Genomic DNA, 21,624 nt, shown 5'->3' with positions numbered 1-21,624 from the left:
GTAGTTTAATTGTCATGTTATGGGGAGTTTATATTATGCTCTTGGTGTACAGTATGAGCTTTTTTGTATCGATATGGATATTTCTGTCTAATTAATATTTCTTGTACAACCTTATTGAAGATCTGGTCTATACCATTAACATGGGCTTCTTCTCCCTTAAATATGCTTATAATTTGAAGATTTGATCTTTTTATGTTTTACAGTTCCTGCTTGTTCCTTACGTGTGTTAATTTTTAATATATTATTTATATATTTGCTTTATATGCTCTAATTCCTCTACTTTGTCTTCAAGTTCTAATTATCATCTACTTGATCCATTCTACTTGAGCTTTCTAACTGGAATGTTGAATTGGTCTACTTTCCTTTCATCATGAGTTCTCTTTGGACAATTCTGGATTATCTCTATCCCTTCATTCAATGTTATGCTTGTGTTTTCATGGGTATTACTTACACATTTATTCTAAGTTCATTCTCTCTTAGTTCATTGTTTCTTTTTGTCATCTTCAAACTCTTTGATTAAGTTTATGAAATTAAAAAAAAATCTGTGTCCTGGGTTTCATCTACATAAATGTATTTGTAGAACATTTTTACAGGATTTGTGGATTATTTTTGGGGGTGGGTGGGTGGTACTATCTTCCTCTTTTATATTGTTTGTATTTTTCTGATGAGACCTGGGCATGTGGACTTTTTGTTGTTGTTGATGATGTTGATTTTGTGTGTGATATGGACACAATAAAGTGGAATAGAGCACAGTTTATGTGAATCAGATTGGACCTGAAAATTGGAGATAATGTGGATGGTGTGAAGTTGCGTGGACATAGGGGCCTGTACTGGTGCATAGCATTTGCCTGCGATGGTATGAAGTGGTATGAAAATTATAAGTAAAGCATATTATATTTAATTAGATTAATGGAAAAATAACTTTACCCCCTCCCTTCTTAGGTATTCAAGAGATTTGTTGGAAATACAGATTCTAAATTTCCCACTTTTTCTTCCCCCTAATGTGTACCATTTTCACTCTCTGGTCTAAGCCTGGAGGTTGTGGTGGTGTGGGTGAGACTAACCAAACTAGCCCAGGGCACTGGATGTGTGACCTGGTACTGGGGGTTGAGAGCCTGCATAGAGGGAAGGATCTGGTATCTTTACCAGGCTGGGTCCTGGTGCATTTTGTTTGGGTCTGTACTGGGAGGAGGGTGCTAGTTGGGGTGGATGGATTGCAGTTGGAGAGGAGTGTAGGTTTCCCATCTAGAATCAGGGCATGCAAGGGCTATCTGTGAAGGCAGATGAGGTTGGTGGCACAAGTTGGGGCTCCTGCCTTACTTAATGGGTGTGTGTGGGAAGTGACACAGGGAGGTGCTATTGGCGGCGGTCTAGTGTAGTAGTAGAAGGGAGTGGTTTAGTTGGAGGCACAAGTCTGTTTGACTTTATAATTTTAAGCAACGAAAAGAAATAATTATCTAAAACTAGATATGTTCAGTTCAGATACTTACTGACTGGCACTTACAGTTAAACTATAAAAATGAAAATTGGCTCTTGGTTTGGTGGCATTCAAAGTCTGTAGGAAGAAAGAAATAATTTTTAAAAGAGGCAATTTAAATTTTCATAGAGTGTGTGATGAAAGATGTCGATGTAGTTTTGTCAGAATTCAAGGGAGGAAAGAGTAATACAGGCTTGTAGTTTGTGAGTGTCCTTCAGTTGGGTAGGAAACTTGCTCAGACCAAGTGTTCTGGAGTAGGAAAGTGAGTTTGATCTTTGTGAGTGATACGATTCTTTTTTGTCATACATATAATAGAAGTAGAGATATTCAGGTGTAGAGGGCAGAAGAGTAGTGAAGGCTGGTGCCAGAGATTCAGAAGGCACATGTAGATTAACTGAATACTTTTAAGGAATGAGAGTCATACATAAAAATAGAGATATTATAAAGCTGAGTAACACTGTATCTTTTTGACAGTTTGAAATGCATCACATAATAAATATTCACTAAATTTAAAAGTCTGTAATGCAGTGTCTTCCAGATGTCTTGCTTTGTGTAACTGTTACTTTAGTTTTAAAATAATTTTACCTGTCTTGTAAACATTGTAGCACATTTTTGTGTTTATGCAAAAGGTTATTAGAATTTCGTAGTGATTTCATTGAATCTGTATGTCACTTTGGGTGTTACTGACGTCTTAATAACTCCTCTTAATGTCACAAAACACAACTGTAATCTCAACAGGGAAAAAGTAATTTTTATTCTGATGCCAAATATGAGTGACCATGGTTGGGGAACACAGATTTACATTACCTCAAATTCTGTATTCTAATATAGTAACAGTGTGATATAATTTTTATAGTTACAGAACAAAGAAAAGTCATAAATGTTCTGATGGGAACATTAGATAGGTGGGCTAAGGCAAAGTGGGGAAATCTCTGCCATGAGCCTCAGATGTCTTCTGACAACTCCCTTAGCTTTTGGTTAGTGTGAGCTTGTGGGTTAATACATCTCAGAAGGCTTCACCTGTTAGTAACAGGGATGTTAGGTCAGACAGAGAAGGACAAGGACTGGTTATTAAATAGGCATAAAGTCACCCACAATAAGCTGGGCATAGTGACACATGCCTTTAATCCTCACACTGGGAAGGCAAGGGCATGTGGATCTCTGTGAGTTTGAGGCTAGCCTGTTCTACATAGAGAGTTCCAGGACAGTCAGGGCTACTTAATGAGATCCTGTCTTAAACAAAAGGTGGTGGATGTACCCACAACAAATTAGAATTAGGATTATTAGGCCGTGAACCTGCAGCTGTTGCAGTTCTAATTAGTCACTAAGCCTTGCAGAGGGTTCAGTGTAAAGTGTGGTTCTTTGCAGGGTTGGTTTTTTTGTTTGTTTGTTTGTTTTTTGTTGTTGTTGTTTTCACACTGCCTGTGAACATGGCATGTCTTTTCACTTATGTAGGTCTTTCATTTTTGTCAACAAGTTTTCAGTGTTCAGGTCCATTTCCTACTTGTTTAGATTTGTTTCTAGGTATGTTATTCTTTAGATTCTGTTGAAAGTAGAATAGCTGTCTTGGTTTCCATTTTGAGTCATTTTTTTCTTCATGGGATCACAGGTTTTCTATATAGAGGTTCATCTCATCAATCTCTCATTTCAATTTGGGTGATATTTATTGTGTGTGCGTGTATGATTAAACTCTAGTATCATGTTCAACAACAATGTCTTTTTCTGATGTTTGAAGGAAAGCTGTTAGCTATAGATTAAAGTGTCCTTTATCATGGTCCCTTTAATTATTAGTTTCCTGAGTGGGTTTTCCTTTTTTTTGTTTTGTTTTGTTTTAATAAAAGAGTATTTGGTTATTGTCAGATGTGTTTATTTTTTTGATCAGTTGATACTGTTAGGCTTGTTATTTTATTCTATTAGTATTTCTTCTACTGGTCTTATGTTGAATGTCTATGTGCTTGCAATAAATTCCACTTGGCAATGGTACATAATCCTGTTAGTATGTTGTTAGATTTTGTTACTTAGACCTTTGTGAAAGGTTTTTTGAGACAGGGTCTCTTGAGGACAAGGTTGGTCTGGACTTACATACCTGGGGATAACCTTAACTTCTGATTTTTCTGCCTCTGCCTCCTGGTGCTGGGATTATAGATATGCTACAAAGCCTGATTTACATAGTGCTTGTGATAAAACCCAGGGCTTTCTGTGTGCTAGGCCAGCACTGTAATCAGTCTGAGCTACATCCCTAAAGACAAATGCTACTTTAGAGAATGAACTATAGAAGTGATTTCCTCCTTTAAAATTTTGGGAAAAATCAGAAAAAAAATTGGTGTGGCTCTGAATGTTCATTGGACATTATAATGAAGTCACCTGTCTTGGATTTTTCTTTCATGGAGATGTTAAATTATGGATTCAGTTTGGTGTAACTGGTTTACTGAATTTTTAAAAATTTCTATAATAGTTAGTTCGGGTAAAATTTGTGTTTCTAAGAGTTTATTGATTTATATTTGCTATCTAGCTTGTTGCCAGTTATTCATAATTTTCTCTTGCCATCCATCTTATTTATGTAAGAGTAGTAATAATGCTTTCTTTCATTGGTGATTGTAGCCCCCCCCCAACTATAAACCAGTCTTAAGTTTTTGTTGATTCTCTCTGTTGATCTTAATTTTCATTTTTCCTTCGTCTGTTATTTTTGGAGTAAACGTAAACTGTCTGGTTTTACTCTTTGAAGGAAGTTATTAATTTGGAATTTTGTCATTGCAGGTATGTAGACTTCCGTGAGCAGTGTGAAGGCTGTGAACAGTGTCTGCTGTGTCTTCATCGCATGCCTTGCCTTTGGCATGTTGTGTGCTCCTTTCTGTTTATCTCTAATTCCTAATTTTCTTTGTTATTGGAGATGGGTTATTCCTTTGTAGCCAGAGCAGATGCTTTGTATGAGTTCAGCCTCTCTAAGTTATCGAGACATAATTTGTGGTAAACATATGGTCTTCTTAGAATAGTCTTTCTTGGAGAATTTTCTGTTCTCCTGAGGTGAATGTATATTATTGTGTTGTATTTTGTATTCTCATATTTCGTGTTCTCTTTTTGTTTTTTGCTCTATATACACAGGTGTATATATAATGTATGTACAAATGTGTACATAATATAGGTGAGTTTTTGTAGAATTGTATTATTGCTTGTTTGTTTTCTTACTAATCTTCTTTGTAGATGTTATGTCCATTATATAAAGTGTTGGGTTTCTTCCTAGTTGGATATGACCATTGCCAATGTGAAGTAGTGCAACTGTGATCATTTGTGTGACACTCTCCTGTGCTAGGCTCATTACTATTACTTCATAGGAGGGAGTGGAGGCTCACAAGGTTCATGAAATCTTCATGAGACTTTCTCTCTTCAGGAGATTATATAAAAGCTAAACAATTGAATGGGTGGGACTCTTAAGTGGTGTAGTTACTTGTCACTTGCCCAGGAAACTTCCTGGTAGTTGGGTTGCCTTTACATTGCCTATGATCCTGAAGGCAACCCCAGTAAATTCAGAAGATTCACTAAATTGGAGTTGGATGAAACCTATTCCTCTCTTATCTAGGATAAATAGTTATTTAATTATATTTCCTCTGGAAAAGACAGACAGCATGTGGTTTTCAGGAAATACTTGTAGGAGTATAGGAATGAACATCTTCTAATAAATAAATAAATAAATAAATAAATAGATGTACAGGGGGTATAGGAGAAAATGTAGGAATGAATATCTAATAACTAAATAAACAAACAAGCAAAGAAATATAAGTACACAGGGGTGTAGGAGAAAATGCAGACATTGCCTGGCAGCCAGCCTACCTGCCTAGCACACTGTGTTTCTAAGTAAGGTGTGTGACACACTGTATATAGTCTTAAACACACAGCGATAAGCCTGCCTCTGTTTCCCGAGTGCTGGGATTAAAGTTGTGCACCACCAGCACTGGCTCACAAAGTAGATTTTTATATGGCTTTTTAATACACCTTTGATTTTGTTGAACATTCACTCTCTACCTCCTCATCTGTGCCTCATCTTTAAACTTTTCTAGAGAACCTTGTCATGAGCATACTTCTTGTTAACCTGTGATACAATGTCTCTTTTAGTTTTGTAAGAGAAACTCTTAGATGTGCATAGTAGGAAATGTGTTTAAGAACATTTTGTGTTGTGGTTAATAATGTTTATTATTAGCCTTATAATTATTACAGAGATATTATCTAATCCATTGTCACAGTCAATAAAGACACAGGCACCTGATAGATTTTAGAATAGCTTTATTTCCCCTGGGGCATGGCAGACATTACCTTCTAAGCTATCTTTACCTCCCAAGCCCTCATCCCATGTCATTGGCTCTAATAATTTCTTTTTGGGCTACCTTTCACCCATAATTCCAGAAATACTTGCTTATTCTTTCATCTGGACCATTTTCCTCCATCCACTTCTATCTAGTCTTGTGCTGCTCTCCACGTAACCCATCACGGCTCCCTCGTCCTTTCTCCTCTGGTACCTCTCTCTTTTCCCATGATCCTTCTGTTCCTCAAAGCCTTAAACCTTTGCCTCACCTACCTTATTTCAGTCCTGCCCAGGTATAGTCTTTCTGTTGGCCACACAGGGATAATTTCTTTGGCTAGGTTTACACAATAAGGACAGGTGTATGGGAGAATGTGCTTGTCTGGGTAGCAACCAGATCTTGGGGGCCAGTAATTAGCATCAGAATACACAGCACCAGAGCAGCCACACAATGTAAAACATTGTGATGGACAAATCTGGAATCACTCACATACACATCAGCTAGAGGCAAAGTGAACAAGTTATGGCACACCAATGCACATAACCCCTGTGGAAGGGTGGCTCAGCCTCCAAAGGTTTCATGACCTACAGCTTGAGAGCTGCTGGCTTCACTTGATTCTATACAGAGAGTGAGCAGATACTCTTCCATTTAGGTAAATTGGAAGGCATAATATGAATTTTACTCACTATAAATTGTAATTGGTGAGAACATAGATATTGTAATGGTGTTATGTGCATTTTGAAAAAGGAATTTAAACAATTCCAACCTGAAAACCTCCTTAGAACATGTGCTACAAGACTTGGTATAGCACATTTATGCTTTTCTCTTTCTTTCTGTATAGGAAGTCATCTTGGCTTTCTATGAAGGATAGAAATACGTCTTTTTGTTGTTTATAGAGCTTTTTTTGTTCAGTTTTGAATAAACTTCACTGAGTAACAGTAACTATTTGTGTTTAATTCACAAAGATAAAAACCAGTATAAAATTACTAAACTACTTTGTTTATTTGATTTTTGTGTGGTAAAATATTTAAAACATTGTTTCTATAGTAGAATATAAATTATTTCTTTTACTTAGATATTTATTACACTGATTTTTGTTGTAAAATTTTTTGATTATAGTAGTTTAAATACTCCAATCAGTAACCATCTATGAAGTCAAATTTGGTCTCTTAAAGTGATTCTAGGAACTTTATTCATAAACTATACCTAGAGTTCTTGTTGATTAACATTTTGTTATGGGCTACACTTGACTATAGAAATTTTACAAATGTTATTGAACCGTGAGAATGAGTGCAGTGCCATCTCTTAGAACAGAAGGATTAATTTTAATATATAATAAAATAGCATTAAAATGAAGTAGAAATGGCATATAACCTTAGTTTTTCTTAAAAGTGACATGAAAATAAGTATCTCAAACATAGTATAATTAAAAGTTATAATAACTATTCTTGATGTCTTTGAATTTAAATTATCTCAAATTAAGTAACAGATTTAAATTGCATTTATAATTATATGGCGGTTTATACTTTTTAAACAAAAAGCATTTACCAAAAATTATCCCAAGTTTAGGGAGCCTAATTTAATTGAAAAACTTCAAATAACCTTTAAAGTTAATGATTTTTATTTACACTTGTTAGGAACTTAAATCCAAAAATAATAACCTATATATCTTTACATGTAAATGTCAGTCTAATCAAAGATGACTGAAAATTAATGACTTTATTTACAAAAAGGTCGTAGAATTTTAGATTTAACTTTTTGTTAAAAGATTTTATATAAATTATAAGAATGGCTTAATTGTAAAATTCATAATGATAATTTAAAATCAGAATATTTAATTTATTATAATTTCAGTTCAGGTATGTAATTACAAATAGTTATGACTTTAACTATATAGAATTTGAAGTAAGTCACATAACCTTTTAAGATAATTTTTATAATTAGGTGAGAACAAGGCATGAACTATTTCCACTTGATTTTCTTGCTAATAGTTACAGCTTAATACTAGTGTTAGTTCTTAATTGCTAGGAAAAGATGATGATGATAAAGCAGTTAGCAAGTATTCTTCTGTAAATACTATGTAGTGAATTTTAAGAATTAACTAAAAAAAAAAAAAAAAAAAAAAAGCTACTTGAAAAGTTCCAGAAGAACCTTTGCCTGAAATCCAAGGGACTTGGGTGGTGGAAGCAGGAGGCTCAAAGCTCAAGGCTAGCCTGGCCAATTAAATAACACACACAGAGACATGTGCGCGCACGTGCACACATACACACACACACACACACACACACACACACAACATGTTCGTACGTGCATCAATCCTGTTATATCTGGAAGATACTGTTTTTTTAGGAGTCATCAATGATGTTTGGCTCTTACAATCATTCTCCCTCTTCTGCATAGATCCTGGAGCGTTGGGGGAAAGGGTTTGATGACAGTCCCTCTAGAGCTGAGTATACCAAAGTTTCTCACTCTTTGTGGGTCTCTGTTAATTCTCATCTTCTGTGGGAAGAAACTCCTCTGATGGGGTTTAGCAAGGCAATGATTTGTGGATGTAACAGAATATTATTAGGAGTCATTAGAATAATAGTAGCAGTATGTTTTTACATAGGTCTGTTAACTGTCTTGTCTCAGGTTCTTGGCAACTTTAGCATTAACAGGTATGAGTTTCATCTCATGGAATGGATCTTAAATACATTAAAAAAAAAGTGGTTGGTAACACCCATAACATTTGTGCCTCTATGGCACCAGTATGTGTTGCTGTCAGGAGTGTTGTGGGTCGTAGGGTGCGTAGCTTGGTGACACTGACTATCCCTTTCTTCTCTAGTAGGGTATAGAATACCTTCTAGCACCATGGACGCCAGCCAACAGGCGGAAGCTTCTAGTTGCACAGCAGTTTGAGTCCTCTGTGCTTGAAGACACAAATAGTTATTGTCCTCAGCAACAGGGTTTTGCCAGCAGGATATAGAGAGGAAGCAACAGCTTTGGCAGTAGTCTGATGTTTGAACAAAGGAATCCTTTGTTCAACAACTCAACAATCTATAACCTATTTCTGGCACTGGAAGTTTTACTTGATAGTATAATATATCTAGTTGGGCTCTTGTTTCTGTACTCTGTTTATTTGGATTATTAATTTTCTTGATGTTAAATATTTTTAGATCTTTATATGTTTTAGATTCTAATCCTTTAACAGATGTATAATTGATAAAGATCTTTTCCCATTCTGTAGGCTGTCACTTTGCTCCAATGACCCATGTCTTTTTCTATACGGAAGCTTTTCAGCGTTATGATGTCTCACTTATTAATTGTTGTTTTTAGTGCATGTACTCTTAGTGTCTTGTTCAAAAATTTCTTTTCTGTGTTAAAGAGTTTAAACCAGTTTTTTACTTCTTTTTATCATATTCAGAACATCTGGTCCTTTTATCAGTTGTACAGCCACCCAGTTTGACCATCATCATTTGTTAAAGGTTCTGTCATTTCCTGAATGTGCTTCTTTGTCAAAAATCATATGTCCATATGTATGTGGACTCATACCTGGGTCTTCAATCTGATTCCATTGATCAGTGTGTCTTTTTATGTAGTACTATTACTGCTTTTATTACTGTCACTCTGTAACACAACTTGCAGTCTGTGATGGCTATCCTTCCAAACAGTTTTTTATTTTACTTTTTTTATTCAGCATTATTTTAGCTATGCTGGGCCTTTTGTATTTCCATATGAAGTTGAAGATTTTTTTAAACTTCCTCTGCACAGTTGTGTTTGAATTTTCATTGGGATTGCATTGAAGATTGATGTAAATTGCTTTTGTTATGATGACCATTTTCACAATATCGGTACTACGAATCTATGAGCATGAGAGATCTTTCCATTATCTAATGTCATCTTCAGCTTCTTTCTTCAGTGTCTTAAAGTACTTATTATTCAAGTCTTTCACTTAACTTGGCTAGAGTTATTCCAAGGAGGTGAAAAATTGGGCTCATTGTGAAAGGTAACAGTTTCCCGATTTCTTTTAATTTTTATTTTTTATATTAATTAAAGTTTATTTACTTTGTATCACAGCTGTAGTACCCTCTCTCATTTCCTCCCAATCTCACCCTCCCTCTCTCATCTCCTCCCTGCCCCTCTCTAAGTCCACTGATAGGGGAGGTCCTCCTCCCCTTCCATCTGATCCAAGTTTATCAGGTCTCAGGACTGGCTGCAGTGTCCTCCTCTGTGGCCTAGCAAGGCTGCTCATCCCTGGGGAAAAGGGGGTTATCAAAGAGCCCGCCACTGAGTTCATGCCAGAGATAGTCCCTCTTCCCCTTACTAGGGAAACCCACTTGGATACTGAGCTGCCATGGGTTACGTCTGAGCAGGGGTTCTGGGTTATATCCATGCATGTTTGGAGAATCAGTCTCAGAAAAGATCCCTGTGCCCAGATATATTTGGTCCTTGTGGAGTTCCTATCCTCTCCATGTCTTACTAACTTCCCCTTCTTTCGTATGATTCCCTGCACTCTGCCCAAGGTTTGGTTATGAGTCTCAACATCTGCTTTGATACACTGTTAGATAGAATGGCAGAGAAACACTTAAAGAATGCTCAACGTCCTTAGCCATCAGGAAGATGCAAATCAAAACAACCCTGAGATTTCACCTTACACCCATCAGAATGGCTAAGATAAACTCAAGTGACAACACATGCTGGAGAGGTTGTGGAGAAAGGGGAACCCTCCTCCACTGCTGGTGGGAATGTAAACTTGTACAGCCGCTCTGGATATCAATCTGGTGCTTTCTCAGAAAATTAGGAATAGTCCTTCCTCAAGATCCAGCTATACTAACTCTAGGCATATATCCAAAATATGCTCAAGTATGCAACAAGGGCATTTGCTCAACCATGTTCGTAGCAGCTGTATTCATAATATCCAAAACCTGGAAACACAGCCCAGATGTCCCTCAACAGAGGAAGGGATACAGAAATTCTGGTACATTTACACAATGGAATACTACTCAGCAATTAAAAACAAGGAAATCATGAATTTTGCAGGCAAATTTTGCAGGATGATCTTTTCTAGATCATCCTGAGTGAGGTGTCCCAGAAACAGAAAGACACACACGGTATATACTCACTTTTAAGTGGATACTAGACCTATAAGATAGTATAAACATGCTAAAATCTATACACCTAAAGAAGCTAAACAAGGAGGAGGACCTAGGCTAAGATGATCAATCCTCATTTAGAAAGGCAAACAGGATGGACATTGGAAGTAGGAGAAAACAAGAAACAGGACAGGAGCCTACTGCAGAGGGCCTCTGAAAGACTCGAATTTGTGTATTAATTGGATCCTGTTACTATGCAGAAAGTATTTATCAGCTGCAGAAGTTTCCTGGTGAAGTTTTTAGGGTCTTTTATGTCTAAAATCATATCATCTACAAATAAAGCTACTGTGACTTCCTTTTCTCTTTGTATGCTCTTGATCTCTTTCAGTTGTGTTACTACTGTAGCTAAGACTTCAAATACTAGATTGAATGGGTGTACAGAGAGTGGACATGCTTGTCTTCTTCCTGACTTTAGAAGAAATGCTTTGAGTTTCTTTCCATCTGACTTGTTGGTTATGGGCTTGCTGTAAATTACCTTTATTATGTTGAGGTATGCTCTTGGATCCGTAGTTTTTTTCCAGGAGTTTTATCTTTAAGAGGTGTTGGATTTTTGTCAAAGAAGCTTTTCTGTATCTAATGAGATGATCATGTTGTTTTTGTCTTTCAGTCTGAAAGTTATATGGTAGATTATATTTATCGATGTATTTGTTTTGAACCATCCCTGCATCTCTGGGATAAAGCCAATTTGATCATGGTGGATGATCTTTTTATAGGTGTTCTAGGATTTGGTTTGTATGTATTTTATTGAGAATTTTTGCATCTGTGTTCTTAAGGGATATTGAGCTGCAATTTTTTCTTCTTTTAATTGTTGGACTTTTGTGTAGTTTAGGCACCAAGGAAGTTGTGTCCTCTTAAAAAGAATTAAGACATATTGTTTTACTTTTTATTTTGTGGAATAAATTGTGAAGTATTGATGTTATTTCCTCTTTGAAGTTGTGGTAGAATTCTTACTGAATCTATCTGTCCTTGAGCTTTGTTCATTGGATGACTTTTTTTTTGTGTGTTTTGAATTTTTTTTTATTTTTAAATTTAATTTTATGTATATATTTATTTATTACAATTTATTAACTTTGTACCCCCCTGCAGCTTCTTCCCTCATCTCCTCCCAGTCCTACCCACCCTCTATCTTCTCCCCCATGCCCTTTCCCCTGTGGTTGGATGACTTTTAATTACTGCTTCTGTTTTACTAAGGGCTATGAGTCTGTTTAAATTATTTGCTCTTTAGTATAGTGTTCTTTTTTAAAACTCTACTTTTTTGGGGATGTTTGGGCCTCAACCTTCTTTCCAAACTGTCAGCCCTAGGTAGAGGGGAGAGAAGGTTAGTGGGGAGAGAGGGCCCAGATCCCTTTATTTCTCCCAGCTGTTCAGGGCTATAGCAATCTCCATCAGCAGCAAACCAACCAGCAGTCACAGCCAAGTCACGGCACCCTGAAGCGAACCACCTCTTCAGCTCCTCAGATAATTTAATACTAGTAAATACTGTTCCAGAAAACATTTGATAGCTTTAAGGCAAAATATAAAACATTAAAGGTTATAAATATTATATGGCAGAATGTTCTTGTATTTTTTAAAAAAATGGATAGCTAAAAAATGAAAACCTTTTTTTATGACCATTTTACTGTTTATTACTATTTCTAAAAAAGTGTTTCAAATGTCATAGTTAACAAAGTGAAGAACAAAGAACTAGCAAAGTCCCAAAGGCTTATGGACAAGTCAGGAAGAATTCAAGAATGCTTTATATGGAATGCATGAGAAATGTTCAGTGAAGATGAATTTATCTCTCACTTATTGTTTGACCCTATGGTATGTTAATTAGAATGTAACTAAATTCTGATTGCAAAATTAAGTGATCTCACTGTGCTTTCCAAGACTTTGAGGTTTTCACATTTAAGGACACAAATGTCCTTAAGTTTAGATGTCAGCCACTTAATTTGTCATTGTAAGTTTTTGTCTTTATATCTGAAGTCCAGCAAAATTTTACACCTTGCATGTTAGCTCCAATAGAGGAAGATCAACTTTGAGGCTTAATTTCTAAAACTTGACATATTTTTTGACTAATATGGTTCACTTCCCATTATTTTATGGACTCAAAATATGGCTTATGTGTGAATGAAATGCCGTCCATATTAACTAAGGTTATCCTTGCTATTGTCCCACTGCAGAAAATTTGTAATGGCTTGGTGAAGATAGAAAAACCATCAGAAAGGCTAAAGCACTCCCATACTGTAAGTATCTTTTTGAAAAAAAAAAAAAAAAGTTTAAGAATATTTTATGTCCATTTATTTTGGGGAAAATATGTTAAAATATATGTAAAATATAGAGGTGGATATTATAATCATCTTAATAATTTATAAGAACTAATCTTGTGTTGCTTTTAAAAATTGAAAATGTGTTTTTATGTATTAAGATGAGGATTTTTCCAGTAGCATTGAAAAATATTTCTAATTCTAACAAGGATTGATTATTCTGTATACATTTGCTTATTTAAAATTATCAGAATCCAGAAAATCATTGTAGTTTTATAGGTTGTGATTTGTTTGGGTGGCTTATTGTTTAGGTTATTTTGCAGAATTATTTATTTGCTGATTTATTTATGTATTTCATTATTTATTTATTTGATTATTTAGTAAATTATTTATCTGATGAATTATTAATATATCTTCATGACATGCTTTAAATTATTTATAACTTAATTTTGAGTTTATTGCTTTTAGACGCTGCATTGTTACTGACTAGTTTTGATTTTTTCTTTGTGGTTCTTGAAAATTAAAGTATTAGCTCTGAGGCAGAGTATATTCATTCCAATGCCATAGACTTCTTTTTATTTTTATTTTGTTGGTAATTGATGACAGTGATAAGATTTTAGCTATGCTTTGTGTTTAGCATTAAATTACCCTTTTAGGGTTACTAGAGTGTGATAAAGTCAGGATATTGTGTATGTGGTCATTGTGAGTCACTTGCTGATTAATGACACAATGTTTCATGTGTAAATAAAAATGGAACTTGTTAAACCTATCTTTCATATTATTTTATGTCCTCCAAAGGCAGGTGTGCATTTCTTAACTTGTTTTAGGATAAATGGTGAATTTACTTGGTTTTAGTGGCAAATCTGTTTTACCACTGGAATGTTTTTAGGAAAGTTTGCAGAATTGAATTGCAACTTGGATTTGGATCCCTTTTTGTTTAAAATCAATTCTGTAGGCATTGAGAAAACAGCAAGATATTTATATAAATTTTTATATCACTTATAATGACATTTATTTCCTATATCTTACAAATAATATTTTAATAAATTAGACTAGTTTCTATTATTAAGCAGTGAATATCATTTCTTCTTCTAATTCTATTTAATAATCATAATTATCAGGGCTTTTCTTGATTAATTTATGAATAGGTAAATTGTCACTTGAATAAAGCATGCCTTGTCTGCTACATGTTCTTCATTTCTAGTTTTTTTGCTGTACAGTTTTTATACTTGGGAGAAAAGCTACATTGTATATCTCAAGTTGAGATACTATGGCTTCTATAGATAGGTTCTATTACAGAATTGTCAGTTGTGCAATCTGAATTTCTTTTGAAATATTGATTATATTAATATTTAAATATTGCAGTAGTATCTTCTGTTTGACTTGAAATATGTTCTTCAGTGATTTATTTAACATGGGTTTAGAAGTGTGAATATCATATTTATTTGTGACTTTTGTATTCTGGAGATAAAGTACTTCATATACTGTTAGATATGAAAATCCATTTTTAAATGTGCTTTTGTATACTTGTGTGGTCTTTTGAAGAAAAAAAAGTTGCTTTCTCCATTGCTGAATAAAGTATATATGAGTAGTCATGGTAATCTCCTGAGAGTACACTATTATTAACATCTATTGATGGAATGCTAACTAAAGTGTACAAGTGATCATTCCTTTGATGATACACGTGTATGTGCAATTAGTCAAGCACAGGCATCTAAGAATTTATTTGGACAGTAAGATGATTTTAAGAACTGTTTTTGGAAAAGAGATAATAATACAGCGTATTACAGGTAGTATATATTACTCACTTATTACCATATGCTGCCCAGTGTTCATATATTTTACTTGGATTTCTTGACTTTCCCAATGAGTTAACTACTGTGCTATGGCTTGAATAGGAATGGCCCCTCCAGATTCACATGTTTGAATGCTTGGAGGTGTGGCCTATGGAGGTGAGCTTTGAGCGCTCCTGTATGCTCAAGTCCGACCAGTATGACACAGTCTCCTGCTGGCTGTGGATCAGGATATAGAACTCTCAGCTCTTTCCCCAGCACTGTCTGTCTGGATGCTGCTATGCTTCCTGCCACTGTGATAATGGACTAAACCTCTGAACTGTAAGCCAGCCCCAATTAGATGTTTACTTTTATCAGAGTTGCCATGGTCACGGTGTTGCTTCACAGCACTGGAAACCCTAAGACACATTGTGATTGTAATTCTTTATCTTAAGAGTTGGAGATGTTGAGCAACTGGCTCATTGTCATACAGCTGAAAGTAAGTGGAGAGTGTAGATACATGTGTAGATAGTATTATATAGTATTTAACCAGAGATCTCTCTACATTCTAGAGGATTTATTTGGTTACTCGTCTCTTACAGGCTTAGCCTGCTCAGTATATTCAGTTTGTGTTATGCTTAATTCTCTTTATCCAACAGTAGACATATACTTGAACTACTTGGATTTTCTGATTAGATTCTTACAATTTGTATAGCTGAACAAAACTGCATACTTGTATCTTTGAGATCTTGTGTATTTGCCTGTTACATAATCAGATCTTTGGCACTTAAACTCAGAGCCATTCTTAGGGCTCTGTTTGTTCAAGTATGATTTGTTCATAAGAATAATATTTTTAGGGCTAGATATAGATTTTTAAAAAGAATGACTGATGCTTAGGTTTTACATACATGACCACACACTATTAAATCAAACCTTACTATATAAAGTAATTATTTTAGCTTCTAACACATCTCCTTATTTTTGAGACAGAGTCCCACTATCTAGCTGGGCTGGCATGGAACTTGTTATCCTCCTTTCTTAACCTCTCAAGTGCTGGGATCAAAGACATGTACCACCATGTCCAGTTCAATATTATTTTTAAAGTACATATAATTATCTAAAATACTCTTGGGAGTCTCAGAGTATAAGAAGAGATGTCAGTTTGCGTGAGGCTGATGGGGAAGGGTTTTTACAACTCTGTTTGCTACCTGAAAACATGGAGCTTTTCATCCTGGATCTTAAATAAGTATGCCAAACACATCAGAAAACAGATGCATTAAACAGCAGTGTTGTGGATTATGTGAATGCCATAACAAGCAGGGTAGATATTCAAAGTTAAAGTTAGAAATGTTTATTCAAATAATGTTATATCACAAAATCCTCTGCAGTTGGCTTAGTGATATGAAATATGACCATTGCTATAATGACAGTAATTTTGTCTCCTTATCTAGTAGTTTCAGAACAGTTTTGAAACTTTTACTTGTCAGGATAGAAGGTTGTAGATGGAACTTTCCTATATTCTCATAGTCTGTTGAGCAGGACTTTCACTTGACATACAATATCATTAAACTTGTTTTCTTGTATAGATAATAATTAATGTTTATTACAGGCCTGATTTTGAACTTTTTTTTAATATAGATGAAACCAATTTCTATTATGGGTTTTCAAAGCGTGTATATTGTCTGTTGAACAGGACTTTCACTTGATATGTAATGTCATTAAACTTGTTTTCTTGTCTAGATAAAACTTACTTTCACTATGGACCACTATTTGTTTTTTGTTTGCTTGTTTTTTACACCGACCAGTGTGATTGGTGGCTGTGTCTTTTGGTAAAGGCTGACACTATACTTGTTAAATTATGCCTTATCCTATTAATATAGAAGTGAGGTAATATTTTATGTTGTAGTCGAGTTTACCTTTTTTGATTTTTTTTTTTAATTTTTAATTTTTTTCTTATAAAATATTTTGGTCGTACTCTCCTTTTCCTGAGTTTTCTCAGATCTTAGATCCCCACCTATTTTCATGTTCTCTCTCCAAATAAAACAAAACCAAGAAAATGACATAAAACAAAACAAAACCCACTAAATCATAACAGATATAGCATGTGTAAAACCATGTAATTCTTATTGTATTGGTCAGCTACTCCTTACCATGAGGCCTGCCTTGGAGAGTGCTTGATATACCCAGTGACACTGCATTTGAGGAAACCGATTTTCCCTCTCTGAGATGGTATAAATAATAAAGAGCTTCTTGTTCAGAGGTGGGACTTGATGTTTACTTCCCTTTTTCTATGCTGGATTTGTCTGCTTTGAGCCTGTGCAGATCCTGTGCATGCTTTCACAGCCTGTGAGCTCATATGTGAATCAGTCTTGTGTATGGAAGATACTGTTTTCTCTAAAAGATCTACAACCTCTGGCTCTTAAAATCTTTTTGCCTCCTCTTTCACATAGATCCCTGAGTTGTGAAGGAATGGGTTAGATAAAGATATCCCAATTAGGGTTGAATGCTTTGAACTTATTTTCAAGGTGAAAGCAAGTAAAAGTGCATTATTATTGACAACAGAAAGATCAGCACGCAAAGTGGACCACACTAAAGCACATATTGTAAATTTTCCTTTTTATCAAATAATGCAGCATTTTTGAGACATAGTCTCACTGTCTAGCTCAGACTAGCCTGGAACTGGTTATGCTCTAACCAATTAACACTTCTAACCAAGAAGCTGTTTTTTATTTATACCAGATCAGAGAAGGAAAATCAGTTTTCTCAAATGAGTGTCACTGGGTATATCAACTACTTTTTTTTTTTTAACCTCATAAGTCTGATGATTGACAAGAATATTTTACATTGCATTGAAAGTTAATCCTATTTGCTAAACCTTCACTATTTACAATTTTGTGGAATGATCCAGTGATCTTACTATTTTTTCTTTAAAAGCTGTGTGTCACATATATTGATGAAGTTGACAGTTTTGCAAAAATACTCTTCAAAACTATTCTCTGAATAAAATTTTGTGTGAGAAACTGGAAATCTCTGACAGTGTAGCTTAAATTTTCTCTCCTCCTCTCCTTTCCCAACTGCAGGTACAGTCTTTTTATTTCTTTCCTCTTATGTTAACTTACATTATTAAGCTCCAATTAGAATTTAAAAGCTTACTTTCTAATTTGTATTTAGGTAATAGACGACTTGGTAATTTTTAAACTAGCATACTATAGTGGTATGCTTGTATATTAAAAACGTAGAGAAATTCTTCAGCAATGATTCTTACTCATTCATGTGTATGATATCAAAGTTCTTTTCTTTAGAAAGGCCCATTTGCACCTATTATCAAATGAAAGATTTGTCTGTGCATTCTCCCTTAGTTTTGTCACATGTGAAACATTTATGAAATAACAGTGTAGTTCTAAGAATGATAATATAGCTTATGTCTTGGATCCTTTGTAATTATGACAAGTAAAAGTCTGGCCACAGAACTTGTTAACCATAAAAGTTCTTCAGTATCTCACCCATTTTGTGGATGATATGTGGTGAAGTAGTTTGGGTCTCTGCATTGATGTGATGTTTTTTTTTTTTTTTTTGTTTGTTTGTTTGTTTGTTTGAAATAAAGTTTCACTGTGTAGTCCCTACTGTCCTGAAACTCACTATGTAGACCAGACTGGCCTTGAACTCAGAGATGTCCCTGTTTCTGCCTCTCTAGTGCTGGGATTCAAGGCATGTGGTATCATACTTAGTCTTCTACACTGATGTTTTAGGAGAGGAATTAAGATGTTCTTGTGTTAGAATTAGGTTTTCTCTATATAGCTGCAAAATTGATGTTTCTGTTTGTGTGAATTCTGGACTTAATAATGAAACCTTTGTAAATTTAGAGTTTATAAAACTTAACAAAAGGGGGAACCTTGTTATGCTCTGGGATTTGATCTGTAAGAGTTTTTAATAAAAACAAAAATATGATGGTTCACAAATGCAGTTTTTAGGATTACTGTGTTAGTATTTATGTTATGCATAGAAACAATAAAACCAGACACTGTAGCAACAAAAAAGACAGGAGTAAAATTTGCAATTTAAATTACATTAGTATGGTGGGTGTGCTTATAGATATCTTATATAATTTACTAGATCCCTTGTTTGACTTTAAATTGAGTATCTACATAGAAGTTGGAATATCAGTGAGATCAATTTACAGTTCTATGTCATAATCTTTCAGTGAAGGAAATCAAGGCAGGAACTCAAACAGGGAAGTAACCTAGAGCTGATGCAGAGGCCAAGGAAGAGTGCTGATTACTGGCTTGCTTCCCATGGCTTGTTCAACCTGCTTTCTTACAACATCCAGGGCCATAGTGATGCCCACAGGTAGCATCACCCAGGGTGAGCTGTGCTTTCATCAGTCATCAGTCAAGAAAATATCTCACAGGCTTGATCACAGACCAATGTAGTAGTGCATTTTCTCAGTTCAGGTTCCTTCTTTCCAAATGACTCTACCTTGTGTCAAGTTCACATAAAGCCAGCTCACACAGTCTTCATTTTTGTGTGGGATGCACATTACTGACTGAGCCATCTCCTTATCCCCTTTTTAAACATCTTATTAATGCAGTTACCCTTCCTTCCTTCCTTCCTTCCTTCCTTCCTTCCTTCCTTCCTTCCTTCCTTCCTTCCCTCCCTCCCTCCCTCCCTCCCTCCCTCCCTCCCTCTCTCCCCTTTTTTCCTCCCCTTCCTTCTTCCCTCCCTCCCTTTCTAACCTCCGTCTACCCTCCCTCCCTGTGCAATTTCTGCTTTTTCCCTCGGGATATCCAGGCTCATTTTACACTGAAAGCTTAGCATGGGCTGGTGATGCAATGCAGAATCCTGGGAGGGAGTGACTACACTAGAAACACCCTTTTCTGGAGGTAGCTTCAGTGAGACAGCTGGTGGTGGTGGTGGGGAACAAAGGCTATTTAAACCTTTGGGGAGTGGGTAGAGGCTTTTGGGATGCTTGTACATAATTGGCTGAGGCCAAGGTGCTGGGAATGCCCTATTTGCATAAAGAGGAATTCCTCATGCTTGCTAGATTTTCCCTTATAAGGAGAGAGGAAGTTTAACCTGTAACCTGGCCTTTAGGCTAGATGACCACCTCAAGGGTAGCAGAGGTGGGGGCCTTAAGGCTAAGTGTACCTGGACATGCAGGACATGCAGGCCCAGGCCAGGGAGGGAGCAGTCTTACTCCTGCCAGTTTCAAGATGAGATTGTCAGGGTTGGACATGGCTCAGCCTTACTCTTGCTCCAGGCTGGCTCCCCAGCCCCACAAACAGAAGTTTTGTCAATTTATTCTACTATATATTATTATGATTATTTTAGTCTTTCTAGTATTTTTAGAATCTGTGTCACTGAAATTTTCTTCTCTGTAATGTATCTTGAGAAGACATTTTCATTTTGAATGTAAGGTGTTTGGTTTGGAGATACTCTCACATTTTTTCCTCTTTCTCCTTTAGCTTTCTTAGAGACCAACAGCAGGGTGGTGACAGTTACACAAGTGCAGTTGTATTTTTGCCCCACATAGGTACAATATTAGCTTCTCATTGTCCTTTACATACTCTTACAAATTAACTTTTAATCAAATGTTACTCTTAATTCCTAAAAATGTATGATCTTTCTTCTTTCTTTCTTTCTTTCATTCCTTTTTCTTTCCTTTTTCTTTCTCTCTTTCTCTTTCTTTCTCTCTCTCTCTCTCTCTCTCTCTCTCTCTCCTTTCTTTTTGTGAACTAAGTCATTAGCTAATGGGGTTTGAGAGCTCCCTCTGGCTTACCAGTGCTATTGTTACTATATCACTTTTTTTTTTTTTTTTTCCTGGCACCCATCATGCAAAGTATGCAAACTCTTGAAAGTTTTTTTCTGGTTCTTCAGCAATCTTACCATACATTCTTTTTCTTTTTCTTTTTTTTCTTCTTTCTAGTTGGGTGCAGTGAACTATGTTGTTGATATTTCAGAGAGAACAGGGTTTGTGCTAAGCTTTCTTCCTTCTTCTGAGGGTCTGGAATGAAAATAGTGAAGTTAAATGTTGGGTGAGGTTGAGTATAAGCAGGAGGGCCAGAGAGAAGCCCATCTCTCATCCTCTTGTGTTCTTGGCTGGGGTGAGTGATCAAGAGCTTCTTACTCCTTGAAGGCCATCTGGACCATGAGTTTTACCATCCTGTTTCTATAGGCAAATTTGTTATCTTAGCCAGGAAATGAACTTCACAAATTGTCATTGATGGGAATACAAGATGCAGCATCAAAAATAGAAGAGGGATAGTGCTGTGAAAGTCATAGGAGACAGCCTGGTCCTCAGTATAACCCAGGATGCCCTGGTCCCCTCTGATGTCTGCATTACCACCTTCTTGATGCCATTGCACTTGCCAGCTTTCTCCTAAATATCACATCAGATTCACAGTAGGCACATTGTGGGTAGGAACACAGAAAACCTTGCCAATGAAGCAGTAAGCTTACTATTCAGCTCTGAGATGCCTTTGCCCTCTGCCTTTGTAATGCCCGGGCTGATGGTCTGGGCTACCACATCATAGTTTACCAGTGGGGCCATATATTTACTTCTGAGTGGGAGTTACAATGTAGTTTATGCTCATGAGTTTCTTAAAAACGCCAAAGTTGTCGTGGATGACCTTAGCCAGTTGATTAAGCAGTTGGTGGTTCAGGAGGCATTGATAATAATCTTGAGTGAGCTTTTTTACTTCTTGT

At 35.8% G+C, this 21,624-nt stretch overlaps 1 protein-coding gene across 4 annotated transcripts in view; it reads left to right on the top strand.

Annotated features, from left to right (window-relative positions):
* The window catches only part of Tbc1d5 (TBC1 domain family member 5), a 434,903-nt gene that overhangs the window by 8,721 nt on the left and 404,558 nt on the right, over positions 1-21,624 (top strand). For 3 of the 4 annotated variants that reach the window (XM_060369652.1, XM_060369648.1, XM_060369649.1), the window contains one exon: positions 13,067-13,129. The exons of the other annotated variant lie outside the window; for it this stretch is intronic. The gene's annotated coding sequence lies outside the window, so the exon portion shown is untranslated. The remainder of the gene's footprint in view (positions 1-13,066; positions 13,130-21,624) is intronic. 4 annotated transcript variants of the gene reach the window in all.

The sequence above is a fragment of the Meriones unguiculatus genome, chromosome 16 (genome assembly GCF_030254825.1).
Source record: "Meriones unguiculatus strain TT.TT164.6M chromosome 16, Bangor_MerUng_6.1, whole genome shotgun sequence".
NCBI lineage: Eukaryota > Metazoa > Chordata > Mammalia > Rodentia > Muridae > Meriones > Meriones unguiculatus.
Note: the sequence above shows the minus strand (reverse complement) of the source record. Positions and strands in the feature narration are given on the sequence as shown.